This window comes from Cricetulus griseus, chromosome 2 (genome assembly GCF_003668045.3).
Source record: "Cricetulus griseus strain 17A/GY chromosome 2, alternate assembly CriGri-PICRH-1.0, whole genome shotgun sequence".
NCBI lineage: Eukaryota > Metazoa > Chordata > Mammalia > Rodentia > Cricetidae > Cricetulus > Cricetulus griseus.
This window is the reverse complement of record NC_048595.1, coordinates 458,631,790-458,648,912: the sequence shown is the minus strand read 5'-3', so window position 1 is coordinate 458,648,912 and position 17,123 is coordinate 458,631,790. Positions and strand designations below refer to the sequence as shown.

General features: G+C 38.5%; 1 protein-coding gene across 1 annotated transcript in view; it reads right to left on the bottom strand.

Annotated features, from left to right (window-relative positions):
* LOC100774912 (disks large-associated protein 1) overlaps nucleotides 1–17,123 on the bottom strand; it is a 766,677-nt gene that overhangs the window by 667,950 nt on the left and 81,604 nt on the right. The gene's annotated exons all lie outside the window — the stretch shown is intronic.

Sequence of the window (17,123 nt, the reverse complement as noted above, 5' to 3'; positions counted from 1 at the left end):
TTAAAGGTTATAGAAACAAATGAAGGTGCCATAGGAAGACTGAACAACCACATTTCCCTCAAACCTCAACAGTATTTGGCAATACACAGGTATTTCTTACCATGACACTGCAGAAAATTCTCTTCTGAACTGTAGTCTACCCATGCAATAAAGTTTCTTACTTTAATTGATGTCATTACAAATTCTTCAAATTGCAGGTTTGATTTATTACTGCATCATCGGAATACAGGGAGCCGTGTGCCATTATTTTACTAGTTAACATTCTTCCGGAGACATTGGAATGAATGTAGGCTACTCTGTAGAAATATTGACTGAAATCATAGCCTTTGCACACACTGAAGGCAGCACAATCAAATGTGCTCCATTATTCTAGGCATTTAGCAAGATCTCAGAGGTTATTGCCAGAAATCTATGAAGCAGGGAACAGAAAGAGTGTATCATGGGAAGAAAGCGCTAACGTCGCAGGCATTCACTGGTTCAGCCTTTATGATTCTCTGGCGGTGATGTAATCACCAGGGAGGAATATCAGCAAAAATTACATAAACCTCTCTTCACCAATTGTCAGCTTGTATACTGTAGATTAAGCACTGCCACAGGCTTCTAGTGGTTGGCAACTCAGGCTGTGGAAAATGTCACAAAGGCCTTGCTAGCCCACTAGCTGTGCTCCATAGAGCAGAAAATTAAGCCTGGCATATTTGGGGGAGGAGTCTTCTTGTCTGTAAGAATTTATAAAAATAGCCATATGGATAGAACCCAGGGTCACATTTGTAAGTCCTTAATAGTTTCACCATAAATAATTTTGTGACACATGCTAAAATCTTAGCTCATTCTGTCTCAAAGTCTAGGTAATGTTTACTTGACAGAATTCGTTTCCCCTTCTAATTATGAAGATATATAAAGAGCATAATAAAATATTTTCACGTCTATGGCACATCAAAATATACTGAATAAAATCAATATCAACAACTGCATTCTACCTTCAATTACTGAATTTCTTTGCTTCCTCTCGAGTAAGTATTAAGTATGAACAGATAATCATTCATCAAAGTATTAGAGTTTCATCGTGAATAAATGAGACTCATTGTACAAAGGCAATGCAACAAATGGAATCATTAATCTAAGTAACATTATGCTGAAGTTTATTGTTTTTTATGTGTTTATAGTTTGAATTATGCTTAGCTTTCAAACAAATACTATTCTGTAGTAACATATTCACTTAGACATTTTTGAAACATTTAAATGCATTTCTTTTTCTCCTTTTACAGAAACATACAGTTCTGTCAGAGGGGCTACACCTTATTTGTGAATGAGGAGTAAAACTGTGGTACAGAAACGTTCACCAGAAGGGAACGTTTGGAGAAAAATACCACATTTGTGTTCCTAGAAAAGTTCGCACAACTTAGGGAACAGCATCAAGCTATTTATTTGAGTCAATGGTTTCATCAAAATAAGGTTACATCTCCATATCCCATTCCAGTTTTCATATTTTGCTTTGGCTGTTGCTTGGTGAAACTTCCAGTCAAGAGCAGAATGAGGTATCTAGAATCTTTCAGAGTAGGCAAGGAGTTAGACAAAGAGAAATCAGGTTCTCAAGGGCAGAGCTCAAAATGTTCACAGGCTGACAGTTCAGTGAGCCCCATCAACGGCCAGTCACTGCTCCACTGTAGAGGAAGGAGAGGGGCAGCTTATGACTTGAAGGTCTTAAGTCAAAGATGAACTGAGTCAAACTGGCTGCTAAACCAGAGTAAGCTGATGACATTAACACAATGCTTTCTGGGCCCAAACCTAATGAAACCAAATGAGTAGATCCATAGCAACAGAGACTGTTGTTGCTCTTTTCAGATCCAAAACTAACACAGACTAAAAGGTAAAGTCACACTAATAAGCCCAGTCAGTTATCTCTCAAACACTAATGAGCTTTTGGCCACACAGAATACACTGACTACAAAGTTAAAACCTAACAGTAATAGACTCCGGTGAATAATTTTTCCTTGTTTACCACAAGCAAGCAGAGAAATGTCACCACTCCAGAGGCTCGAATTATTTGGGGTAGAAGATATTTTTTTTTTAATGGTCAAGTCAATAAAAGACTCAGTGGACAAAGCCTTGAGGTAAATGGTTCTCTCTTGTAACTTTTCCCTTTGTGCTTTTTTGCAAGTCACAGTACTCCTCCTTTAAACTCTGCTTTCATTAAAAATTTCCTTAACCTTTTACTGTATTCCATTTAGCTCTTTGTCTAGGAAGATGCTGTGGGAGACATTTCTATACTTAGGCTGAGACCTTAACCCAAGGATGGAGGGGATTTCCTGGTTCCCAAGTGACAGCTCTATTGGCAATGTAGAAAGATCCATTTTATTAACCATGCAAAGAATTCCTAACTTCAGGAAAACACACCACACCACACACACACACACACACACACACACACCTTCCCTTACCATCATACCCTTCCTGCTTCTGCAAACTCCTCACCATGGCCTGAAGACCTCTGCCTCCCCAAAGTCCTATTGATCAAGTTCAAAGCATTTGCTTAGTTACCTGCTTTGTGAATGTCATTGCTTTGTTTGCAGCAAAGAATGTCCCATGGTCCTTGCTTGTTTGTTTTATCAAGTGGCCGCCATTATATGACATTTACTCCTCTTATTCATCTAACTCTTCCCAACATCATGTCTTTTCCACAAGCTGTCCCATTTAAATTAAGAAAAGCTAGCCTCCCTTTACCCCAAGTGCCACCCCACAGGGGTCTGTCCTCACTGCCTCCTGATGTGCCTGGATTTTACTCTCATCTGAATTACTGCTTTTCTGCCAATGATTTTTTTTTTTCTATTTGTGATCCGCCATTACTCTTGTACATGCTGGTGAAAATTCCTACTGGCACAGGCTGCTTATGAGATCCTGAACATTGTAAAAGAAAGCTCTAACACCCTATATGGGTATGGCGAGCATGCACCCCCAGGTTACGGTGCTCCTCGAGTTATTTCAAAAAGGTTTTTGGACAGAACTTCATATCAGAAGTACATAGCCAAGTCAGTCATCGTATGCAAGAAAGCAATCCCTGGAGCAAAGATTCCTGGTGATCTGTGTTGCCTCTGCTTTAAGTGATCTGCTGCAGACTGAAGATGTATGTCTCCACCCACAGAACACACAGTTGCTGACATCACACTCTGCTCTGTCTTATTCTTCCATTCTCCATACGTCCCAAGAGAGTAGTTGGCTCTTAATAAAGGCTTCTCACTGATTATGGTCAGCCAGCCACAGCTCCTTAAGGACTCTGCCCAAGTTGACATGACCTGACTACAATTGTTGCTTCATCTGTTCAGAACTGCAAGCAGCACTGAGACTGAACCTAGCAGTAAGCAAAACAATTGTAGTGAGGGCACCTCCTGGCTCCCAAGAGGCAGCAACTCCATGTGGCTAGCAGCGTTTTTTTTTTTTGTTTTTTGTTTTGTTTTTTGTTTTTTGTTTTTGTTTTCGCTTTTGTTTGTTTATTTGTTTTTGCTTTTATCCAGCCTAAATAAAGTTCTGTTTCCTTGTATGAAACCCTTTGTGGCCTTTTGTATCTTGGTTACTTTTTTTCTTATGAACAAATTTGGCTTATAGAAACAAAATGCTTTCAGACAAAGAATATTTATTGTAAAAATGTGGGACTCTTGAAAGTACAAAGTGTGTGTGTGTGTGTGTGTGTGTGTGTGTGTGTGTGTGTATCTGTACCACTTTGATTCTCAGGCATTATGGTGAGCCAGTGGTTAGATTTCAAAGACAACGAAGTAAATGAATCCCCATCTGCAATACTCCTGAATATAAAATTATGAATGGTCAGGTATGGTCACTCATGCCTTTATCCCTTTTCCTAGAAGGTAGAGGCAGACAGACCTCTATGTGCTTAAGACTAGCCTAGACTACAGTGAGGCCTTGTCAAAAAACATGGAGTTAAAGAACACATTAGAAGTTGCCAGACATTAGGGATGGAAGGTACATGGCATTAAAAAAATTGCACAGAGAACCGTCTGATTATGGGAAAGGTCTGGATCTTGACTGGGTAGGTAGCAACACAAATTTACAATGGTGGTAGGGCAGAACACACACACAAGCATATGTGTATCTGGGAATTATCACAACCCCTGTGAATACTAAAGCTCACTTCCTGTTTGACATTTTACCATTGAGATACATGGGAATTCCATGCACATTGCATAGTATGCATATATTTGCAAATTCCTATGGACCTATGATTTCAAAGAAAAAGGCTACAAAATTAAGGTGTCTTTCCTTGATTGCCCAGGTCTACCCAGCTCCTGGGTGATGCTTTTCATACACACTTTTCACACAGCAATCTCCAAAGTTCTACATGCTGCCTCTCAATCACCCTGGAGATCAGCTTAAAGTCTGCTGTAGTCAATCCTGACCTATCCACAAGTTATAATGCGACTACATCCACATTCGTAAGTCCAGGGTTCAGTTGTCAGGCCCACATTTGACAGAAGCAATCATACACTATTTGGAGGGGGTCTATTTTCACTTAATGGACCATTGTGGGTATTTTAATTCCATTATGAGGCTCTTCTCTGTCTCATTTTGAGGTTCTTCTTAGTTTGGCAAAGTCAATCATTTCCCTAAGGTTAAATACTACACCCCCAAGCTTCCAAACATGTAGTCCAAATAGCTTTTTTTATTTAGAATTTTACTTAATATGTATCCAACTATAATCTATGATAAACACCATAATAAGGAACAGTCACAACAACTTGGGGCAGGAAAGGGCTTATTTCATTTTATTATTTTATTTCCAGGTAACAGCCCATTACGAAGGGAAATCAGGTGCTGAATGTCCTGCCTGCTCTCTGGTTCATGCTTAACTAGATTTCTTCTATAGCCCAGGGTCACCGGCACAGAGGTGACACCACCTCTAGTGCCCTGAGCGCTCCCACAATGATGGGTCATCAAGAGAATTCTTCACAAGTATGGTCACATGACAATCTGATCTCGGAAATGCCTCCATCAAGACTCCCTCCTTAGGTAACTCCAGGTTGCCTCAAGTTGACAGCTGAAGCTAACTAGGGACAGCAGTCTCTGTGTAGCTAATTAAATTACTTTTTTCCACTTAATATGTCCCAACTGAAATCTTGACAGCACACAAAACGTGTCGTTTCCAGGATTTTATCTATGCCAATATTAAAACAACTTTGTATTTCTAATAAAACAAGTCAAAATATTGTTATTATTTTCCCCTATCACATTCAATCTTTTCTGTTGGCTCCTTCAAAAAAATGATCCTGAATTTAAGCATATCCTACTGCTTTGATTTTCATCATCTCAGTTTTGTCCATTGATATTTTTAGTCTGAGTCTCCTGAAACAGGTTTTAATGTCTCTCCTCTGTCCTCACTGTTGTGCGGAAGATCTGCACTCAAATGTTCCTTATATGTGACAAACTACAGTGGTAACACATTTCCTCCCAAACAGGTCTGTCCTCTCTTCTTTTGTTATCTTTAATACTCTGCCTGCTAGTACTGACCCTGTTTGGTCTGCTCTAATCTCCCTGCTTCTTCTAGAACACACCACAGACCTCTGTGTTTCTAGTCTTCCATCATGAAGATCTGAGAGGGCAGCTTTCCTGCCTTGTCATCCAGGTGCTCGACTGACACTACTGTAGATGCTGCATTATCCGCTCCACACCTGTATGGCAATGGCTCCTGTGTGGAAGCATGCAACTGGAGAGAGAAGGGAAGCTCAAGGGACTTGGGAAGTAAACCTCTCAAGTCTGGGAAAGCAGGAATTTTACACACACACACACACACACACACACACACACACACACACACACACACACACACAGCTATGCTCACTCACTCACTCTCTCATATGTTCCATAAGCAATAATGAGTTTCAAGGAAGAGGAGACAATGTTGGAGAGGAGGGTTCAGACCTGTTACTAGCTCGTTCTGCAGTGAGATCCAGGGATGCAGCTCACACATGCTGGGGTGGTGTTTTCCTGTTACAGATGCTTTTGTGTTGACAACACGCCTCTGAATACCCACTGACGTAACTATGCTTTTTTACTACCCACAGAAAACACCAAGTAGGACGCTGGTGGACTTGTAACTTTCATCTGTCAATCCCCATCCAAGGTGAGCAGACATTCGTTCATATCACCCTATACAAGTCTCATACAATCAACACGGGTGCTTGCTGGGAGGGTGATTGCTTTCCTAGTTCTTATTCCGTCATGGAGTTTTTGAATTGGTGGTAGATAAATGTGCAAAATATATCTGATACTGAAAGTATAAAATTTAATGTGATGCTCTGTAGCCTCCAGTCTGAATGCCTATTCTAACTCTATAAAAGTTCAGTGAGATACATCTTTTGAGTATAGACTTTGGATAAGGTTAATTTTCTTGTGTTTTAATTTATTTTCATATAATAAATATTATAAAATTAAAAAATGCATCCTGCCACTTCTACCTGTACCACCAAGTAAAGCAGCCATGTAGCAGAGCCTGCTGAGGTGAGGGCAACTGTGGAGCTATTTGGACTCTGAGCTTACAAAACCATGAGCTGAATAAATTTCTCTTCACTTTGCAATTGGCTATGTGGGGTAGATTTTTGTAGTGACATAAAGTGTGATCACCTGACACCATCTCAGTAGTGATGCCAATGTGTGTAACTCTATCTCTGCATATATGTGTCTATGGGTAATACATATGTGTGTGATTATCTATCTGTGATGATGTGTGTCTGTGAGTTACATATGTATACAGGACTGGTGTGTGTGTGTGTGTGTGTGTGTGTGTGTGTGTGTGTGTGTGTATGTATGACCCATATATATGGTAATATATACATATATATATGATACACACAAATATATACCATTTATTTCTTTATTATGCATGGATATCAATTAAAAAGATAATCCTATGGATCAGGGAGTTTTGTCTGTTTTTTTCACTTCTGTATTTCTGTTAAAAAACCACCCCTAGGATATATAAAGTTAGAGATAATAAAACACAAAATGTTATTTAACTAGTTTTATAAGTATTTCTCCAAAGAAGAATAGCTGGGTGACCTACACCTGGAAAATTCTAGGAAACCAGAGCAAAACCCTTGTGCTCTGTGGCTGTTACAGTCAGAACAGCTGATGTTTTCCTATGTTCAAGGTCTCTAAGTCACACCATCTCTCCCCAGAGCAGTAAAGAAGTAAGTCAGTTTCACAAAAGCTGCCTTGTTCCATGGATTCTACACAGCAATGGGCAAAAGAAACACAGCTTCCATCCTTGGTAACTTGAAGCATGAAGCACTGTGTTTACCCTACTGTAAATGCTGGCGGAAAACAAACATGGGGTATCCTGGAGCTGGAGCTTCTAATCCAGGGCCGGACTATTAAAAGTAATGAGATAAAGAAGCATCCCTTCATTCCTTCCACAAATCTTTATACAGGGTCTCCAAGAAGTAGCACCACTTTAGACCGACAGAGTAAACCAGGGATCAAAATACTTAACTGGTATTCTCGAGCTGGAGAAGAACAAACAGCAACCCATACAAACAACAAATTAGGAACAATATAATTTTTTAGGTGATAAAATTAGATGGCAAATGAAAGATGCAAGTTGGTTGATAGTGTGGTTTTTTACTTGGGAGCTCATGGAATCTTCTCTGCAGGCCACAAAGTCATTTCTACCAAATACGAATATTTGCAACAATTTTTTATATACTATCAGGTCTTAGAGGAATAAAACTGGAGATCAAATCCAGAGAAACAATAGAAACCACACAAATACCTGAGGACCAACTATATACTCTCTAAGTCAATTGAATAAATCAGGAAGGAAATTAAAAATTCCTAGAATAAAATGAAAATGAAAACAGAATCTTTGGGACACAACTAAGCTAGTTCTGGGGGAAATCTTTATAGCTTAAGTGTACATTAAAAAAAAAAGAGTAATCCTATCCTAGTCTGCTTCCTACTTCCTGCAGCAATAAACTTTAGGACCAAAAAAACGGGGAGGAAAGGATTTATTTTTAGGCATCCATGTCACAATCCATCATCTAGGGAAGGTAGACAGGAACACAAACAGAACAGAAACCTAGAGGCAGCAACTAAGGCAGAGGCCATGGAAGAACACCGCTTGCCTTCTTGATCTCCATAGTTTCTTCACTTTACTTTATTCTACACCCTAGGAGTAACACTACTTACAGTGGGCTGGGTCCTCTCTCATCAGTCATTAGTCAAGAAGATGCTCCAAGCCTAGCCCACAAGTCCGTCAGATGGACACATTTTCTTAATTGAGTTTCTCTTCTCCTAGACAACCTGAGCGCATGTCAAGTTGACATGAGCTCACCAGCTTAGAGCTCAAAGAAAGAAATCAATGATAGATTCCAGTTAAAGACTGTGGTAATTTAATGCACTGCTCACTAAAAGAACAATGTATAGAGTTGGACAACTCAATAAAAGGTTGGTTCATTAGAATTAAAGCAAGTTTGATAAAAATCCCAAAAAAAGCCAAAGTAGCCAAAAATGATAGAAGCTCCAGATTAATTAAATTAGAGGCAAATAATATGTGGGATACCCAAGATTACAATGATCCAGGGGGTAATTAGGGAATACTTTGAAAACTTCTACTTTGCAACACCAAAAACTATAAGAGAAATTCACAAATTCAAAGGCACTCATGACTTAATCAAAATTAAATCAAGGCTATAAAAATAAGTTAAACAGATTTGTAGCAAGCAACAATAAATTCTTCTCACAAAGAAAAGTGGGAGACAGAATGGATACAATCCATTTCTAGAAGGGCTGCAAAGAAGAGCTTACACCAATGTTCCTTAAACTATCTTATAAAATAAAAGTGGATTAAACACTATTTAAGTCATTTCAAAGGCAGCATTAACCTCCTGACAAACCCAAATAAAGACACAACAAGAAAGAAATCTATAGCTTAATTTCCATGATCATAAACACAAATATTCTCACTATAGGCTAATTTCCTTCATTAACACAGATGCAAGAATTCTTAATACATGCAAACCATATTTAAGAATATATTAAGAAGATAACATGCCATGAAGAAGTTGATTTTATCTCAGATACAAGATTGGTTCAACACTTACAAATCACTAAATCACTAAATATAACAAACCACATAAATAGATTTAAGAACAAGTTTCATGATCACCACAGTAGAATCAGCATTCAGTTACGTGTCATGATCAAATCCGTGGAGACACTAGGGATAGAAACTGCTTATCTCAGCATAGCAAAGGCTATATGTAACAAGTCTATTATTGACAGTGTATTAGGTGGAGAGAAATTTTCAAGCATTTCACCTAAAATAGAAAATGAGACAAGGGTGTCAACTCTCTGCTTCCATTGAGGATATTATATAAGAATTTATATATAATTTATATATAAGTTTATATATATAATTATATATAATATATAATATATTATATTATATAAAAGTAATGAAATAAATTACAAGAGAGATAGAAATAGGAAAGGAAATAAAGGTCACTATATTTGTAGATGATGTGATCTGATACTTAGAAGACTTTCAACTCCTGTAAACAATCCTGAGACTTGCAGCCCACTTTCAGCAAAGCAGAAACATAAAAAGTGCATACATCTTTCCCAGTCATCTTGTTTGGAACTGACTTTTCAGAATCAGGTTGATAATGACTTCCAAAAATGCCCAGAAATAAAATAAAACAAGTAAGTGGGACCTCTGCAAGGAAATCTTTAAAACACTGAAGAAGACATTAAAAGACAGAAAGACCTCCCAACCTGAGAAACTATGAATGTGATACCCACCAAAACTCCTACAATAGTCTACACAAAACTAGGAAAACAGTCCTACAATTCATACAGAAGCACAGAAGATTCCAAAAAATACAAGCAATCCTGCACAGAAAAAGTAAAACTGGTGTCATCCTAGTATTTCATCTTAAACTACAGTGCAGAGAAATAGCAATGAAAAAATAATGCATCTGCACTAAAACAGACATGCAGTTCACTGGGACAGAAGAGAGGACAAAGAACTCTCACATCGATTTCCAATAAGCTAAAAGTAGATCCAACTATATCACTTCTTGGCATATACCCAAAGAAGTCAATATCCTATTATAGAGACATAGCCTGTTCATTGCTGCCTTTACCAATGTATTAAAATGTTTGACTTCCATAGTAGCTGCACCCAGTTTGCAATCCTACCAAGAGTGAATAAAATTGCTTGATGGGAGATGTCCTTCCATATATATATTTTTCTTATTGGTTGATGAATAAAACACTGTCTATCCAATAGCCAGTAGAGGCAGGAAGATAGGCAGGGCTAGGAGACAAAGGAGAAGGCTGGGAGAGAGGCACTGCAAAAGATGCCATGTAGATACTGTGAGGACAGGACATGCCAGGCATTCTCTGGTAAGATAAGGTCATGTAGAAGTACATAGATTAATAGTTACGGACTAATAATTAAAACAGAGCTAGCCAATAAGAAGCCCTAGCCATCAGCCAACAGTTTTATAATTATTATAGCATCCATGTTTCTTTGGGGCTAAAGCAGCAGAGGGACCTGGTGGGACAAGAAACTCCAGCAACAGTTGCCTCTTTGTTTGTACCCTCATCAGAATTTGTCAGTTATTTTTTTTGGTCTTAGCCACTCTGACTAGCAAGGTTCTATCAGTAGATGAAAAACTACAGGCAATTAATGGCTGGAGAGAGAGAGAGAGAGAGAGAGAGAGAGAGAGAGAGAGAGAGAGAGAGAGAGTTTTTCTCTAGGATGAGCTCCCTTCCCTGATAGGTTATCCAGTCTCAAGTGATTATCACTAAACACACACACACACACACACACACACACACACACACACACACACACACACACACACAAGAACAAATGAATGTATGCTAAATGAACTCAATAGGTTTAGTGTGCATGTGAGTGTGTAACAATAATTAATAAAGAAGATTATAAATTTGAGAGGAAATTAGGGGGAAGCAGATTAAAGGGAAGAGATGGAAATAATGTAAATGCTCTTCCCATGCAAAAATTTTAAAGTAGATTTAAAATGTAAATAGACACTATTTATTTTAGGTGTGTAGACAATGTATTTTAGAAGATACATACCACTGTAGAAGGGAAGTGAGTCCAGGATTAGCTTCAGTTTGATACTGAGACATTGTCTAACAATAATTCTGTAATCACTCAAGAACAAGAGAAGGTAGAGAAGTCCTTGAAAGGCAGATCATGGGCTTCCAGTGACCAGTGAGACCTGAGTGAGGAGACTGCAGGTCAGTGTGTCAGCAGCTGCAGATGAAGGAGTTGAAGCAGGTGAACACACAGATGGAAAACCCACTCGATCCTGAGATCCACTCCAGGAGAGCATCTTTCATTCTAGGCATGAAAAGATTTCAAATAGGGACTACCAATGCATGAATTACAGAGAAAGAAAAAAAACCCAAAGTTGAAAAGGGGAAATCAAAACCAAATAAATAAAATCCACCACAGAGTGGGAAACTCCAGTGTTCTTGAAACAGTAGAAGAAATAGCAAAATAGAAATATGGAATCTTAAGAAGGAAAAATAATGACTAATGAACAGGAACCTATGAACATGGCAAAGTCCATAAATTAGTACACACAAACAGAGAGAGACAGAGGGGGTGGAGAGAAGGAGGGAGACAGGGGTGGTGGGGGAGCATGTTCTGAAGAAATGATAACTGGGAAAGCCTTAAATTATAATGTAAAATATTACAATCCAGAAACCTCAAGAGCATCCCAGAAGGATAAATAAAAGAGAATCAACTCCCACTAATGTTTGGATAGTTTTCAACACTGAGGCTTCACATATTGCACTGTAACCCTGATTGGCATATATGAAGAGGATGAGACTTTGTCAGACACCGGTCCTTAGAGGTGGGACCTTTGAGAAACTACTGGGGTTCGATAATGTCGATATGGTAGAGCGCTCATGGTTGAGGCCAGTTGGCTTCATCCACAGAGGATTTGGCACAGATCTGAAATTCCCATCTCTTGACACCACTATTCAAGCAATACAGGGAAGATCAGATGAGCACGTTAGATTATACATCTCCAGAACCATGAGATGAATCAAGCCTTTTCTTTATAAAATTATCTTGCTCAGGTATGTTATTTTATTATAATAACATTATAATAACAAAACCAGAACAATATACTTAGGAATATCATAAAACATTTCTGAAATACTAAGAAAAAGATAATATTGTGAAAGTCATGAAGATTACTAATTATATACAGGGGAGAAAGATGTAATGGACTGTTCATTTCTTATCAGAAACAACGAATATTCAGAGTGTGGGCTTGAAGCCCCTAACTGAAAATTTTACATTCAGCAATTTTTTTATTTTTTTAGAAAATGAAAGTGGGGGCTGGAAACATGGCTCAGCAGTTAAAAACAATTTTGGATTCCATGGCACTGTAACTCCATCTAGGAGACCTACCACCCTCTTGGGGCCTCTCCATGTCTTGAGCAGACATGGCTATCCCAAGCTCCATAGTGAGACTTGTCTAAAAAGAATACAAACAAGTCAGAAAATGAAATACATCAACAGGAAAAGCTATTCACAGGTAAAATGGACTGAGGTAATTCATCACCAACAGACCCATCCTAAAAGAAGTACTGACAGAAGTTATTTGGGAGGAAAGAGCATAATAGCAGATATTAGCTCAAATCTCTCTCTCTCTCTCTCTCTCTCTCTCTCTCTCTCTCTCTCTCTCTCTCTCTCTCTCTCTCTCTGTCTCTCTCTCTCTCTCTGTGTGTGTCTCTCCCCCCCTGCGGAAAACTGTAAAGGAGTGTATGAAAACATCATTATCCCGAACCATCTCAAACACATCTGCATAAAAAAGAATTTAAGAGCTCTGATGATAGCTTAATGACTGATAAAGCTATAAATGTAAGGCAGTCGTGACCATGCAGTGTTGGTGCACACTGTTAATCCCAGCACTCGGGAGGCAGAGGCAGAGGCAGGCTGATCTCTTGAGTTTGAGGCTAGCCTGGTCTACAAAGAGAGTTCCAGCAGGGCTGCCACACAGAGAAACCCTGTCTTGAACAAACCAATGAAAACAAAACAAAACAAAACAAAAAGGCAGTAATAATACAAGAAGAAAGAAATGTAGCTATATTACCAAGTGATTTTTTGTTATTTCGTTGGGATCAAATTAATATTAATGTAAAGCACACTAGTAAATAAAGGTGTATATTGTAAGTTCAGACACTATAATGCTAAAAATAGTATAATTAAGTTGTATAAAAAGGAACAAAATATGAACATGGTACACTGGAAAACACTTAGAGACAAGAAATAAATACAGCATAAAAGGAAGACAACAAACAGAGTAAAGAAATAGCAAAATGGGGACTATAAATGTGAAGGTGTGAAAGAGAATGTGCAACATAGGCTCATGTATTTCAATTCTTCAGTCCCAATTGGTGGAACTGTTTGGGGAGATTAGGAGGTGTGGCCTTGTTGGAGGAGGTGTGTCACTGAGGGGTGGCGTTGGTGTTTCAAAAGCCCAGGTCATTCCCAGTTAGCTTTCTCTGCTTCCTGTTTGAGGATCAGATGTAATCTCTCCACTACTGTTCCAATGCCAAGCCTGCCTGCCTTCCGCCATGCTCCCCACCCCTAACACCTTGGATTCTAAGCCTCTGGAACAGTGAGCAACAGAATTAAATGCATTATTTCATACATTGCTGTGGACATGATGTTTTGTCAAAGCAGTAGAAGTGTAAGTAAAAATGATAATCCAAGAACATCAATAATTATATGGCACTAATTATTTAAAAATCAATTTATTAATTAAGACAGTGATCATGGGCTTCATGATTTTGACACATTCTGAGCAAGATATTTAGGGCGAATTTTAGAAAACAAATCAGACAGGACCCAACTACATGCCACTGGCTTTCCATTTAAAGCATAAAGAGGACAGAAGTGAAAGAGGATGAAATTGCATGAAAATTGTAGCCATGAGACAGCTGGAGTGGATTGGGAAAGAAATAAAAGTTCCTTGGACACGCAAATGGCTCAGCTGGCAAATGTGATTGTTGCCAATCCTGATGTCGTTAGTTGGCTCCTCAGGACCAGTGTTGTAGAAAGAAAACTGACTCCCTGCAAGCTGTCCTTTTACCTCCACACAGATATTCTGGAATATGTATGTGTGTAGGCATACACACACACACACACACACACACACACACACACACACACACACACACACACACACACACGAGAAAGAGGCAGAGAAAAACAGAGAGGGAGACACAGAAAGAGAGAGTCAGAGAGACACAGATAGAGGAAGAAATAAAAAAAAGTTTTTTTACTAGAGACAAAATGGAACATTTCATTATACTAAAAGAATAAACTCAAAGAAACACATAAAAAGCATATACACTACTACCAGCAAGTCTTCAAAATACATGGAACAAATGTAACAGAACTAAGATGAGGAACTTATCTCATCAACAGTAGAAACCCCCTGAGCATCGTTCTCAATTACTGCTGGAACCAGACAGTGAATCAAGCCTGGAGAAGACTTGGATGAGGTTGTGAACTAACTGGATTAACTCACATTTACAGAACAGCCCAGCTCACAAGGCAACATGTATGCATGTATGTATGTATGTATGTATGTATGTATGTATATATCAAAACATACTGAGCCCTACATGAATCAACATGAATTTAGGAGGATGATGATCATATGAGTACCATGAGCGAGTACAGTGTAGTGAAATTGGGAATCTACAACACAAAAAGTTTGAGAAATCTATAGGTATTTGGGAATCAGTATATTTCCAAAGCAACTGACAGCAGAAATATCTGAATGTATAGCTCTCTATAGCCTGATGATGGAGATAAAACACAGGAAACACATCATTTGATGATCCCATCATTTTACAGTCCTATTGCTTGCATCTATACAAACCAAGACAATAAGCCTGCCTTCCAGGATGGACAGACTAGCTTCTGTTGTGTATGTGGTTCACATGAATACGATGCACACAGTATCGAGATTTATTAGATAGAGCCAAAGCATTAGTAAGAAGGAAGACGTACCTTTGCAGACTGATCTTGGGAAAGAATGATGACATAGGATCAGCATCCAAAGCTAAGATCCAAAATACTAGGAGGAGTAACTTAACCAGACCAGCAGATTCCATTATTATAAAAAAAGCAACAGAAAAGGAATCTACAGAGACAGAGAACAGCCTAATGATCTCCTGGGGCTTGGCATGGGGTGGAAAGGTTACTGTAAACAGGCTGTAGGTATCCTTGGGGAAAAATAATTTTCTAAATGTGGGAAGGAAAGGCAAATGTACTTAAGTGTACTTAAAACCATTGAGTTATACAATTGAAATAAATAGATTTAACTGCATGCAATTTACAGCCCAAAGAGGTCATTGAAACATAATGACTTAATTGGTGATGAAAAGCGTACACACACATATAAATCACAAAGGAATGAAATGCAATGTTACTAAATCTAATTATTCCAGTGCTAAGCACGAACATGGTTTTAAGACTTGTAAGTATTTATTCCTGATCTTTAACTTTTCATAATCAGTAAAATATTTCTCTCAAGTCCATATATTAAAAATAGAATCCTCCCATTAATCAACCAGATGCTATCTTATTTTTTTAATTATTTAACTTGATACATGATATCTACCACTAAGATACCAAGTCCGCACCTAGCTTCATCTGCGTAGACACTATGGAAATGGTGCATTTCCTAGTCATATGAGCACGCCTCATCTCACTGACAAGTGTCCATTATACACTATGTACAGACAGATTTAAAATAATTTGACCGAAAACTGACCTTTGACCTCTACTCATACAATATGTAAAAACTATGTGAGAATTTGTCTCACTGCTGCTGATGAAGGGAGGGGGTGGGACTTGGTTTTTTTTCTTCCCCAGCAGCTGCCTAAAAAAAGAACAGTGGAGACTGTGCTAATATAGTGCACTGGCATTTTCTGTGCTGACCTAAATTATAAAGGACTGGCTCTAAGACCATCAGGCAAACTAATTTTAAACACTAATTACATCTCACACCTAATATGGTGAGCTGCTCTGAAGCAACAATGCAGATGTGTTACAGGAACTGGCACCGTATAATTTCGGGAGGATTAGTGGGCACGTGATTTTCAGAAATATTGAAACAGTAAACCAGCCACTACCAAACCATAGCTGGATTTGATTCATTGTTTTAATTTCTGAAATGTATCCACCAGGACCATTGTCCTAACTTAATTGATTTTATCCTATCTTACCTAGTAAGCTTCTCCCACAGTATTAAAAAAAAAATTGCAAAGTTTCCTAAACCCAATGCCTGAACTGTCGAGAAATCAAGTTATTCCATTCAAAGAAGGCTGTTCTCTTAAATATTCAACCCCAAAACTGATGTGCAAAATAGAAGGAACATAGAAATAGAAAATGTTCTCCTTCAAGAATTTAGGCAGTTTTTGAAAAGGTATTTCTGTGTTAGTGTCTAGTTACATATTTTATTCAAATATTTTTCAGTTGAAGAATTAAATGAATCTTGATTTACTGACATCCTGTTTGTAGAATTAACACAAACACACCAGGGATATACACATTTCAATGTCCTTTATAACAAAAATCAACACAAATGGTGGTAGAAGGTGAATGCTTCCTCATATAATTCATGGGCTGGAAGCCTGATATTTGAAGCCACATACTAATGGTGTTTGGAGGTAACTGCAGATGAGTTAATGAGGGTTAGATGAGGTCATGAAGACAGGGTCCATGACGGCTGTGTAGGAAAGGGACACTCATGCTGGCACTGTCAGGTGAGGAATCAAGGAGACCCCCAGCAAATGCTAAGCATATGGAAGAATCCTGATCATGAGCCAGATTGTGGTGATATATTCTTTATGATATAATAAAGTCACTGGAGATCAAAATGGAAAGCTTGTAACAGACATGGAGCAGGCAATGGTGATACGCACCTTTAATTCCACCAGCCACACTAGTTAGTTACAGAAACTGGGCAGTGGTGTCACACATCTTTAATCCCAGGACTCAAGAGACAAAGGCAGATGGATTTCTGTGAGTTCAAGGCCACGCAGGA